Source organism: Nuphar pumila, chromosome 5 (assembly GCF_984573655.1).
Source record: "Nuphar pumila chromosome 5, dmNupPumi1.hap1.1, whole genome shotgun sequence".
In the NCBI taxonomy this organism is placed as follows: domain Eukaryota; kingdom Viridiplantae; phylum Streptophyta; class Magnoliopsida; order Nymphaeales; family Nymphaeaceae; genus Nuphar; species Nuphar pumila.
In genome coordinates this window covers 38,393,635-38,406,072 of record NC_143253.1, presented here as the reverse complement: position 1 = coordinate 38,406,072, position 12,438 = coordinate 38,393,635, and the positions used below count along the sequence as shown (strand labels likewise).

Sequence of the window (12,438 nt, the reverse complement as noted above, 5' to 3'; positions counted from 1 at the left end):
AGAATGTCAATCATTTCTAGCTCACTCGAGCTCATAATGAGCCGATCATGTTCATTTCTGATCATTCCTACCAAAATGGGTTCACTTCCTAAAAAATGAGCTCATTTCTAGCTGGAATCCAAGCCAATTGTCTCTAAGTCAGTCATTCCTAGTCAATTATATTCCTCTAAGTCCAGCTTGAGCTCACCAGGAGTTCAAGAGATCTAGTTTCAGTTTAAATCCATTTCCCGTAATCTAGGAGTCCATTTCAACTCATTTCAGCTGAAATTGAGCTAAATCCAGTCAGTTGAGCTAGTGTTTGAGCTTCAGATTTAGTTTATCTCAGTAATAGTGATCTTTGTTCCAGCTCAAACCCAGTTCTTGTTCGTGACTCACTTCACTCCAGTGACCATTTTTCACCATTTCTCTGAAAATCTCACTATTTCTCGACCATTCTGTCTAGGAGTTTAGTTGAGCCAGTGTTTTGTCAATCCATCTGAGTTCTGAAACCCTAGAACCTAGTTCATTCCAGTTCAAACCAGTTAAAACCCCAATTTCTAGTGTCACTTCTGGCCCCGTAGGGACAAAAACCATTTCTTGAACCATTTTGCATGTTTTTATCAAATTTATCATTGTTTAAACTGGTACAACTGGCAATCGGGGTCCAATATCTAAATTTCTTCATTCAGGGTTTGCATTTCGCATGACATTTCATATCATTTTCCATCATTTCATTATATCTCATCTCATTTTCGAGATCCAGAACTCCAATTTTGAAAATTCCAATCCAGATTCGAATTTTAAAGTTTTTCAAAGTTCAATTTCAAACCCTGGGTTTTCAAAATAGGTATTTTTACCCCAGGACTCTAAATTTAGAAATATTTTCTCGAGAAAATAGTCTAGATTCCTTTCAAACTTGATTTTCAAATTTTCAAACTAGATTTGCTCTGCAAATTGGTATACAATTTCAAATTTTGAGTTTTGTTTTAGAATTGCCAAAAATTGCTCATTTCATTCGAAAATTTTTCTAAGAAACCATTTCACACCTTTGGTTTTCAAAATGAATTTCAAAATAATGTGTGGGCCCACTTCCAAGGTGGCGCCACACTTTGAGTTTTTAGAAAAGAAAAAAAAAGTCTTCTTTTTTTTATTTGTTTTCCTTTTTATTTTATTTTTTTATTTATTTTCACCTAGAGGAGGAGTGGACCCCACAGGGGGGGTCGACCCCCTCTCTCTCCACTTTCCCTCTCTTCCCCCCTCTTCTCTTTCTTTCTTTTCTTTTCCTTTTTTCCTCTCTTTTTCCCTTCCTTTTCTCTTTCGCCTTTCTTTCTTTCTTCCCTTTTCTCTTTCCTTCTTTTCCTTCCTTCTTCTTCTTCTTTCTTCTCTTCCTTTCCCTCCTCCCTCCTTGCCACCAGCCCCTATTCCTTTCTTTCCTTTTCTTTTTTCCTTCCTTCCTTTCTTTCCTTCTTTCTTTCCCTCCCTTTCTTCCTTCCTTCTTATTGCCTTCCTCTCTTTCCAAAAGCCCTAAGTGACCATACGGCTGATCCCCTTAGCCTCTCTCTCTCTCTCTCTCTCTCTCTCTCTCTCTCTCTCTCTCTCTCTCTCTCTTCCTTCAGCCACCCCTTGTAGCAGCCCTCCTTCACCTCCATCTCTCTCTATCTCACAGCTGCAGTACACACAAGGTGACGCCCAACCTTCCTTGGTGCAGCCCAACCATCTCCAATATCTTCAGCCTTGGCGACTCCACCACAACTACCATATGTTGCTGACACCCAGCCACAACACTACCTTCCTTCAAGACCTCCTTCAATCGGCGCAACACCTCCTCCAAGCCTTCCTCCTTCAACCTCGATGACTCCACTACAGCAACAACCTTTCTCTTGATAAAACAACCACCATATAAGGGGACACCCTCCCCTTTGTTGCAACCTTTCCACTTAGTTCGACCCTCCACTTGGTAGCAGTCTTCATCTTCAGTCGTGGTAGCTGGATTCCTAAGGTAAAGTTCCTATTCTTCCTATTTTTTTTTATTAATCTATAGATAGTTTTTTTATTGTGTCATGGTATAGGGCTACGTAAAGAAGGGATCCATCCAAAGGATGGATCGGATCCCTCCTTTCAATAGCCAACATAAAAAAACAAATAAATCATATTTCCCTGTAATCTTTTTTTATTATCATCCTTCATGACATTTTATATTGCATTTAGGTTTATTTCAATAGCTCCTAATGGTTTTGTTTATATAATCTAGCCTTTATTAACATTTGATTAGGGATTTCATAGGTTTTATGCCATATGTGTAGTCTAGTCGTTATCTTATGTGAAATTTTTTATCAAAAAAATCTTGAAAATTTTGTGATAGTTGTGTTTATTTGTTATTAGTTTCCTGCAAAAAACCTAGAATGATTTGATGTCTGTGACCCCATTTAAAAAAACAAACCCCAAACCGGGATTTCAATCCTGTGAAAACAATAAATTCCCCTGTAGCAGAATTGTTAATTTGATATCTCCCTCATGGAAGATCTGATTCACAATCTGTAAAATACAGTAAATTCATGGAAAGATCTATTATTTTATTGGATTTTATGGGATTTGTCTGATAAGGGTTACACTCTCTCAAAAATTGGGTTTTACAGACCATTGTAATATGCTTGTTATAGGTTTGTCGGGGTCTAGATCGACTTAATTTGTGTGTGGCACTCTGACCTGTAAGTTGGATGCTCTAACTGTCAAATAAGAAATTGTTCTTCATGATATTCTCTGTCATTTCTCAGAATTTCAAGATTTTAGGATTTATATTTATGTTTTTCCTAGATTTTACACGTTTATTTATCAATTCCCTGTTATTACAACTTTGTCAGATTTAGGGGTTTACTAAACCAATGTGTCCTCTGCAACCGTAGGCCCAATGCCAAAACTGTAAAAAAAGGAGTTGTTCATTTCTGTGTCTGCAACATCCTTCTAAAATTTCAGAGATTTTGGTTGCTGTTTGCTATTTTTTTCTTATATTTTGTGAAAACCTATTAGTTTACCTTCAATTTTAAACTTACCAGATTCTGATCCATATTGTCGGAGTTGTAATTCTCCAACCATAGGTCGAATCCTAAATCTGTAAAAAAAAAAAATCATTGCCTAACTGTCCTCTGTCACCCTGCAAAATTTGGTTATTTTTTATGGTAAATTAGTACTCAAAATCAGGTTGTCATTAGAATAGGTGTAGGCTAAAAGGCAAAAATCTTGTATTTTAGGGTTTTTTATTGAATTTTCATTTTGAATAATACCAAAAAATTTAATTTTTATATTTCATTCACTTATTAGGGTTAATATAATCATTCATACCAAATTTGGTTTGATTTTGAGGTAAATTTCCATATGTGTTTGTTAAACTGTCAAATTCAAGCGAAATTCAGTGTTTTTGTGATATTTTTGCAATGTTAAAGTTTTAGCATGCTTATAATCATATTATATCATCTTATGTTTGATTTTAACTTCATTTTTATTTATTTGAATTTCAAAGTTCTCATTTTTACAAAATTACTTTCTAAAAACCTTGATTTTAAGGCCATAGTCTTGTTATCAGGGGTATTTTGGTCATTTTTATCCCAGTTTCGAATTTCCAAACTTTCATTTTTCATATTTTCATACATATAATCATACCATATCATCTTGTGCTTAATTTTATTTTCATTGGCATTTGTTTGAATTTCAAAATTCTCATTTTTACAAAAATTCTTTCTGAAAACCCTGATTTAAAAGCCATAATCTTGTTATCGGGGGCATTTTGGTCATTTTTACAAAAATTTCGAATTTACAAACTCTATTTTTATATTTTCAATATATTTTCATCATTTATTTCTCATGTTTACATCAGGAAGGTGTGAATCAAGGTTTATATCTAGATAAAATCTTATAATTTTTCGATATTTTTGGATAAATCCAGATAAACCTACATATTTGTGCTAACTTGTTTTCTAGTTTTGCAGGAATATTCAAGTAGAAGACTTTATTCTTTTATTTCTTTTTCTTATTCAATTCAATATAAATATTAGATGTAATATTGAAATAAGAGTTACATTTCTGCATAGAATAGGATGCATTGCATATAGTTTGCTTTCGTAAATTCTGATATCTGATGAATGACAATTCATGCATTTTCGAAATTCACTATGGTTGACATGAATGGCATGTGCACACGCTTTTAGAGAGCTGACAAACTCGATGGAATTCGTATTTATGGGCATAGTCAGAATACGAATGAGACCCAAATTTGTCATCTTCGTATAAACCACATTCAACCTACACTCTTAGGCTATCTTCGAAAACCATTGCATATTTTAATTCTTCATAAATATTTTCTCAAAGTAGCATTCGTTCATTTAAGTTAGAGTGCATCATGAAAATCTTTCACAGGGCCACACACGCCTTTTTCTGACTTACTTTCCAATTCCATTTCAGAGAAATCGATTTTCTTAAAATTTTCTAAGTCTTTTTCAGAAATTGATTTTCTCAAAACTCTGAGTTTTCAATGATGTTTCAAATATTTCTCCAGTTCAAATCATGATTTTACAATGTTCTAACATCCTCAATTTCAAGGTTCAAAGCTCCAAGAATTTGATTTTCTCAAAGTCATTGGGATTTTATCAGAAATCAATCTTTTAAAATCTCATGATTTTTTAAAAAATCGACCTTTCTTTTCTTCAGAAATGCTTTCTCAATGCAATCCATGATTTCCAAGAATCTCATTTCCAAGTATTTTCAAAATATCAGAAGCAAACATCATCTTTTCAAAATGTGCATTTTTCAAAGATTTCATAGCACATGCCTAATTCTCTGTGCATTTAGAAAATAGAACATGATTTAGACATTTGACCCTAGCTGAGCACACTTTTGATCCTTGGTTCAATTATCCCTGGTAAAGGCGTCAAGAACAGTTGAACCTCGTACCGACATGCGAGTCCTATTCTACGAAATTTTCTCATAGATTTCAAAACGGAGACGAGTAATTTTCAAAAAACCAATTTTCAAAACTTTGGTCGAGTTTGACTCGCAGAATCACTTCTCTCTCTCTCGCAGAAGGAGGAAAAAAATTTGTGATGATGACAACGCCCTTTTTTGGAAAACGTGGATGGATCTTGGGTTGGTTCAGTGTGATCCAACCCTAATCCATAATCCAAAAATCGTAATGCTCATATGGGTCTGGATCTGGATCTCAGCAGAATTCGCTATATTTCACGAAAACGCTCATAACTTCGCCAATTTAACTTAGAATTGAATGAAATTTTAAGTATAGCTTCCTATGACTAGAATCAACATAAACATAAGTTTTAACTTTAAAAATATGGGTAATGACATGCATATTATGTTAATTATCTAATGCATTTCATGTATTATCATTAAGTATCTACGACATTAAGTATCTACGACAGGATCATATTGTTGCATCACTCCACACAATAATGTTTGGTACATGCGAACTAGGTTGGATGATAATCCCATCGACGAAGTATAATTTATTTTTGGTACTTAGGGTCATGCACATCAGTGAGCGACTGAGATACAAGCTAAGCTCCCAGATTCTTAAAATGGTGAAGGAAGAACGAGTTTGCATCTCTGGGTTAAACATTGAGCCGTAGATAGAAGAATCACTAGTGATACTATTGTCAGAAGTTATTGAAGAAGGTTTTCAGCTTCGTTGTTCTGATATCATGTAAGTTTGGAAGATCAATTGGAAGAAAAAAAATTATTATTATAAAAGCAAAACCAGAACAAATATACATGACTGATTCACGATATTGCAGTATCCATCCTAGGTAAACAACTCTTAAATATATGCATGATGTTTGAGAAGATAGTTATACAGCCTAACTTTTTCTAGTTATAAATGTGCACATCGTAACAAAATAATACACGATTTTATTGATAATCCAAAACATACAAAAGTAAACTCCAATAAAAGTTGAGGGAGAGAGTAAATTTCACTGAAGGATCTTCACGTAAAGAAAAATATAAAAATATGATCGCAGCGATTTCATAAAGAGAGTTGGTGAGCGACCTTTCTAACTTCTTGGAACTCGTCTCTCTGTTCATGTGTGTGCCCCATGCACTGCCCTCTCCTCTCTTCTTCGTACGAAACTTTTTGAGATTCTATTCTCTGAATTATTATATCTTCGTTTAATCCTTATCAAGTTGTAATAAGAAGTAATAAAAGACAAAAATTAATCATAAAGAAAGAGAATGGACCGATCCATCAAATTAAAAACTCTTTTTTTTTTTCACCCAAAGTAAAAGGACAAAAGTCAAGGTTTACTTTCCTCGTATCCAATACCATCATTTCATCACCACAGTTTCTCGGTGTAAATATAAAAGAAATACCATGTCACCAATCCGGCCACCCACGTGGCTCTCACTCCTCACCTTGTCAAACGAGCAATCTTTGTAGGTGGGGAAGGGATATGTTTGTCATTTTATGGTTATCTTTAGTAAGGCAAAGTATCGGTCAACCCGGTGGTTTATGTCTTGAACCTCGGGTCATTGAACTTCGGGTCATTGCAGACTTGGGACTTGGCTCTAGACTCGAGAGTTATGGCTCGCCATTAATTTGACCAAGGTTACGCTTGAAGTTGAGGCTCAGCCAGTGCACACTGCAGAGAATCAATTTACCATGTCTATTCTTGACTGTTTTTTCCCAAAAAGAAAAAAACATTAAAAACTAATTTCTTGCATAGAAATAATAATGGCTCTAAACCTCATTCATCAAATCAAATAAATACCCGCCTCCTCCCCTCGAAAAAAAAATAAAAATAAAAAGTTGCAAGAGTAGGTTCATTAAGCCAGTCTTGACTGGGTCAAGACATTTCTCAAAAGATCAATAGGGAACTTAACTAAGTCAAGATTTGAGCTCGACTAGTCAAGGTTCGATGACCACATCGACTCTTGCTAGATTCCTCCAAGACCTACTACTCCGTTGATGGCTTGCATCTGCCAAGGTTCTCCAAGTCCATGCTCTTTATGATTTTAAATTTGGCATTAAAACAAGCATTTTACTTGACTCTGGACCACACCCTAGGCTCTGTGAAATAAGTATTAAATTACTTGGGACCACTTCCAGTTGTGCTGAGTCATGTGCATGCAACATGAAAATTGTACAAGTCCGATGGGTGAATCAATGGAGACTTAGGGTGGGTTTGCTTGTCACCGAATGGGTTGCCGCGGCACCACTTTCATGGATTCTTCTGCCATAGAAATGGAATCAGACAACCTTCTCCTCCACGGGAATGCTTTCCTTGGAAAGGGAGGCTCCAGTGTGCACTTTGGCAAGCCCATCGATGCAAATCCACCATCCCATGTTTGTTTTGACATTTTGAGCTCCGCAGAAATGCATGCCCATCTATGCATTTTCGCAAAAAAGAAAAATTTTCCCTGACAAGCAAATGCCCTCCTACCACAAACAATGACCAAAACCAGCCAGATGGTTTAGAAGTGTTGACTTGCGGAAACCCTAGACCCTTTTTCAGTTAAAGACAGATGTGTCCGCAAAGGACATAATGGTCAATTGAATCTTGAAGGGAAAGAAACAGGCCGTTAGTTGCTGCCTGCTTCCCCTCCGTGGGCCATGGCAATGCTATAAAGTCAGAAGCATCTGCATCTGCAGCTGTACTCCAGTGTCTACCTCATCACCTCCCAAAACAAGCTTTTTAGAAACAAACAACCATAAGAAAATTTTAAAAACGATAGGCCTTGGCCACTACCACCACGTTCTTTTCTCACAACCTCAACCCCCTCCCCAGCACTTTAAATGGGGGCCGTTTTGAAAGCCCATGCCATCTGTAAACCACCCACCAAAAATGCCCCATTCCCAACACCATGGTTGACTGCTGCAACTCAAATCCCAAACACCCTCAGAACCCTAACTCACCAGAATAAAATGAGAAACTTTAAACCCAAGTCCTGGTTTTGACAAGCACACCCTCCCCCATGCTGATGATGGTTAAAATTCCCTCTTCCTTCTTGACCTGTTTCAACCACTGCCATCACTATCAGCAGTAGCCACCATACCAGAACAAGGTAGGTGGTTCTTATGCGGCCACCATCAGAATTAGAGGTGTCGCTCCCCCCCGTCTCACTATCTTAAAAATGCAACCTATGCAAGTGGGTGAGTATTGCCCTTTTCACCCCAAACCCATCTACAATCCACTCTCGAAAACCCTTGAACCCTAACCCTACCTTTACCCAAAAAATCCATTAGAGAGAGAGAGAGAGAGAGAGAGAGAGAGAGTTCCATCTCCCCGTTTTTTCACATTTTTCAAGTAACCCACCGCAAATACACTGAAACGGAGCAGCGCCAGCCAAGCCAAGATGACTTCAAGGCCAATTCCCACTACCACCAATGACCACGCCTCCAGGATTAGGGTTAACGTTCTGATCCTGTGCCTGGTGATCTCCGGCTGCACCCTTGTCGTCCTTATCCTGGTATTCGCCCTCCTCTACCTGTGGTTCATCCGGCTGAGCTCATCCAAGACCACCCCCTGCGACTCGATCCCCGCCGGCAGTGGCCGCGCCGATGCCGAGCCAGCGGTACTCCGGCCATTCTCCTACCGAGAGCTCCGTGCCATGACCGACTGCTTCCACCCGCGGAACGAGCTCGGCCGGGGTGGTTCCGGCACCGTCTTCCGCGGCCACCTCCGCGACGGAAAATCCGTCGCCGTGAAGAAGCTCGACGCCTCCTCCCTCCAGGCCGAGCGCGAGTACCAGAACGAGATCCAGATCCTCGGCAACCTCCGCTCTCCCCACCTCGTCTCCCTTCTCGGCTACTGCTCCGACGCCAACCGCAGGGCCCTCGTCTACGAGTTCATGCCGAACCGAAGCCTCCAGGAGGCGCTCTTCTCCGAGAGCTCCGCGAAAAAGTTCCGGTGGAGCGATCGCTACCGGATCGTCCTCGAAGTCGCGAAGGCCCTCGTGTTCCTGCACCACGAGTGCGACCCCCCTGTGATCCACGGCGACATCAAGCCGAGCAACGTGCTCCTGGGGTCGGACTTCTCGGCGAAGCTCTCCGATTTCGGGATCTCGAGGGTTCGGGTGGAGGGGGATGCGGGGTTCGACTTCATCAGCCAGGAACTCGAGAAGAGCTCGGCGTTGAATTCGGAAGTGGATTTTGCGCTCGCCCCGCAGAACGCGAGGGCGGATTCGGGCGTTCGGGTGGCAGATGAAAGCTTCAATGCGAAGGGGAAGGAGGTGTCTGCTGATCGGGAACTCGCGCCCTCGGATGAGGATTGCAAGATCGAGCACGGTAAGGAGTTCGTTCCATCCGTGACCACGGACGGCCTCAATGGGCAATGGGGGAGGGATTGGTGGTGGAGGCAGGACGGCAGTGGGGAGTTGCAGAGCAGGGACTATGTGATGGAGTGGATTGGTAGCCAGATTTATGGGTCGGGGGACAATGAGAATTGCGATGTCGAGAGTGGTAATGTAAGTGGTGCGGAAGTGCCGTCGACGCTGCCGGAGAAGGAAGCGGAAGAAGCGAAGGAGGTGAAAAAGGGCAAGCAGAGGAAGATCAAGGAATGGTGGAAAGAGGAGTATTTTGCAGAGATGAACGAGAATGGCAACGGATTGAGGAAGCTCGAGGATAGATGGAAGCGGTTGAGGTCTACGAGGCTATGGAAGAGGCATGAGCTCGGTAGTGGTGGCGAATGCAGCAGCCGTCGGTTCGACAATGTGGTTGATGGGATGGGCTTTAGGAGAAGCTGGAGGAGGAAGAAGAACCAGTCGAGGTGTAGCGAACTGTGGAGCGGGGATTTGTTCAGTAGGGAGCTCAGTAGCACCACGAGTATCCGAGGGACTATCTGCTACGTTGCGCCGGAGTACGGCGGTTGCGGGTATCTGATGGAGAAGGGTGATGTATACAGTTTTGGTGTTCTTGTTCTGGTAGTTGTATCCGGGCGAAGGCCATTGCATATTTCATCTTCACCCATGGAGTTACAGAAGGCTAATCTTATAACTTGGGCCAGGCACCTCTCTCAGACCGGCAATGTGTTGGATCTAGTCGACGAAAACCTGAAGAATGACTATAACAAGGACCAAGCTAGTCTCTGTATCAATCTTGCATTGTTGTGCTTGCAGAGGACGCCGGAATTGAGACCGGACAGCGGCGAGATTGTTAAGATTCTTGATGGAGAAACCGATCTTCCGGCCCTTCTGGGCGAGTTCTCGCCGTCTCCTCCTGGTAAAACATTCAACGAATCTCGGAGAGGAGCAACGGTAGATACAGATTGAATGTGTAATGTTTCTGTTGTGCTGCCTTTGATACATCTGTTCTTGGTGACTGTAATATATAATACACTGTCTGCTTTTTTACCTTGAACGATGACATGAGAAAGAAAGAACGTCTGTGTGGTTTGATTGAAGATAGGTCTGTAGAGTCGTGTCCTTTGATGATGGTCTCCAAATGTAAATACTGAATATACACTTCCATTGCTCTGGAGCAGCATGTTCATATTCCTCATTTCATTGTGCATTTTGGGGTTAATTAATCTTGATTCAATCACAAATCCTGTTTCCATTGCTTCATCTAAAAAATTTTCTTTCTTCCTTCAGAGCCTAAAAAATCTTGCATCTTGGACATCGTAAACGTGTATGGTTGGAAAAATCTCACTTTGAATCCCAAGGTTTCTTTCATACATCATAGCATCCCAGACTGAGATTGCTGTCAGTGGGCCTGAATTTAAGTTTCATGCTGTTTGAAAGGATGTTTTCTGTATAAAAAGTTATCAGTTCTAACTAGGGATGGCTTAGACCTGGGGCAGAGGCAGTTGATACGACCCTGCCCTGTTTCAAAATTTTGCCCTTTATCCTTGCACAGGTTTTGATTTTAACCTAGTAAGCTCTTCGTTTCATGTCTTCCATCCTCTGTACAGACAGTATGAGTCGGAGAGGGACTCCATTTTTTCGGTCCTTCCGTCATTGCTACTTTTTACCGTTAGAAGAAAAAAAAGGAAGGAGATGAGGTTAGAGGAGGAAGACGAAGAGAAGAGAAATTTGAGAAAGGGTTTTATATTAAAGTTAATAATATATATATATAAAGATTTTATAACATGTATAAAAGTATAATAATAATTTCTTTAACGGGGATCAAGAACGGGGCAAGGCGGGTAAGGGGTAAGAGTAAGCTCATCATCGGACATATTTTGACTTTAACTTCCACCATTTTCGGTGCAAACTTTTCCCAGCCCACTGTCATCCTAGTTCTAACTTATGTTTATGTTTTGGTAGCAGAGATGAAAGAGAATAATATTTAATGAGGGTTTAATTAATACCACGTACTTGAATAGGTATGTGGGAAGAGTAAAAAAAGTGGAGATGGGCTATTTTCTACTACATCCTCCAACCTCATCTCCCATCTTCTTCTCCACTCATCATCCTCTCCAGCACCAGAACCTAATTGTTGTGAGGATTGTTAGTAACAGTGAGATGGAGCAATGAATTATAACAGAACATCTGTAGTTTATATACTAAGTTGCCTAACTACAGTGGTATGCCAACTTTGAAGGTAGTTCATTATTCATTTTCCACATTTTCTGCAGTTAAAAATGGTGGGTGGCCTCTTGGCTCAGATTCTGACACACTTGCGACTTCATTTATCACATTCATTTCATTGAAAAGACTGCCTGTGCGTATAACAAGAATGGCAAGTTTTATTACATTAATTTCACACAATTATCATATCATTATTAAATGGTTTTGGTCATCACACATTCAGCTATTTAACCAATTCTATTGCAACTGGGCTTTGGATTTTCAACCGATTTTTTATTATGCTCTGTCAAAAAGATAAGGTGGTGTAGCCACGAGAAAGCTTTGATAAAAAAATGGTGTAAAATCGATGTATAAGTCGATTCAAGATCCAAAATGGATCTCCATCCGCGGAAGCTAAATACGCAGGTGCGTCCGAACAAAACTCAAACAATCAGTTATTCGAAGCCTGAACACTCTGTTTTGACAAAGGTGACCAACACGAGAAAGTTGTGCAATATGCACAGCTTTTCAACGGATCCAAAAACACTAGATTCAGATATGCATAGACAAAGTTACGACAGATTCAACGAGGTGGATAGACAGGACACCCTGCACTGTCAGGTGAACCGTCTGATTGTTTCGAGGGGACTTATGATCCCTTTAACAACCAGATTTTGGAAAACTCAGAACTGAAATGTTTTGCATAATTTTTCTAACTTTCCAACGAACCAAAGTTTGTAAATTTTAGAGTAATATTTTGCAACTTATGCTTAAAGCAAGTTGTTTTATTTTTTTGTTTTAGATTAACCAAGATGCAAAACAGATTTTCTAGCATGTAGCAAAACAAGCAACTTTTCGATATATCATGATGATCAAATCAAGAAAAACTCAGAACATGAATATTCTCAAGCAGACAACTATCTTTTCATATCAGGCTTCAATTCGAAAAAC

At 39.8% G+C, this 12,438-nt stretch overlaps 1 pseudogene across 1 annotated transcript; it reads left to right on the top strand.

Annotated features, from left to right (window-relative positions):
- The first annotated feature begins 8,190 nt into the window (after positions 1-8,190).
- LOC149837392 (putative receptor-like protein kinase At1g80870 pseudogene) lies at positions 8,191-10,379 on the top strand (annotated as a pseudogene). The gene has a single exon (XR_016431906.1). The product of XR_016431906.1 is annotated as a putative receptor-like protein kinase At1g80870 pseudogene (transcript).
- The last annotated feature ends 2,059 nt before the right edge of the window (positions 10,380-12,438 follow it).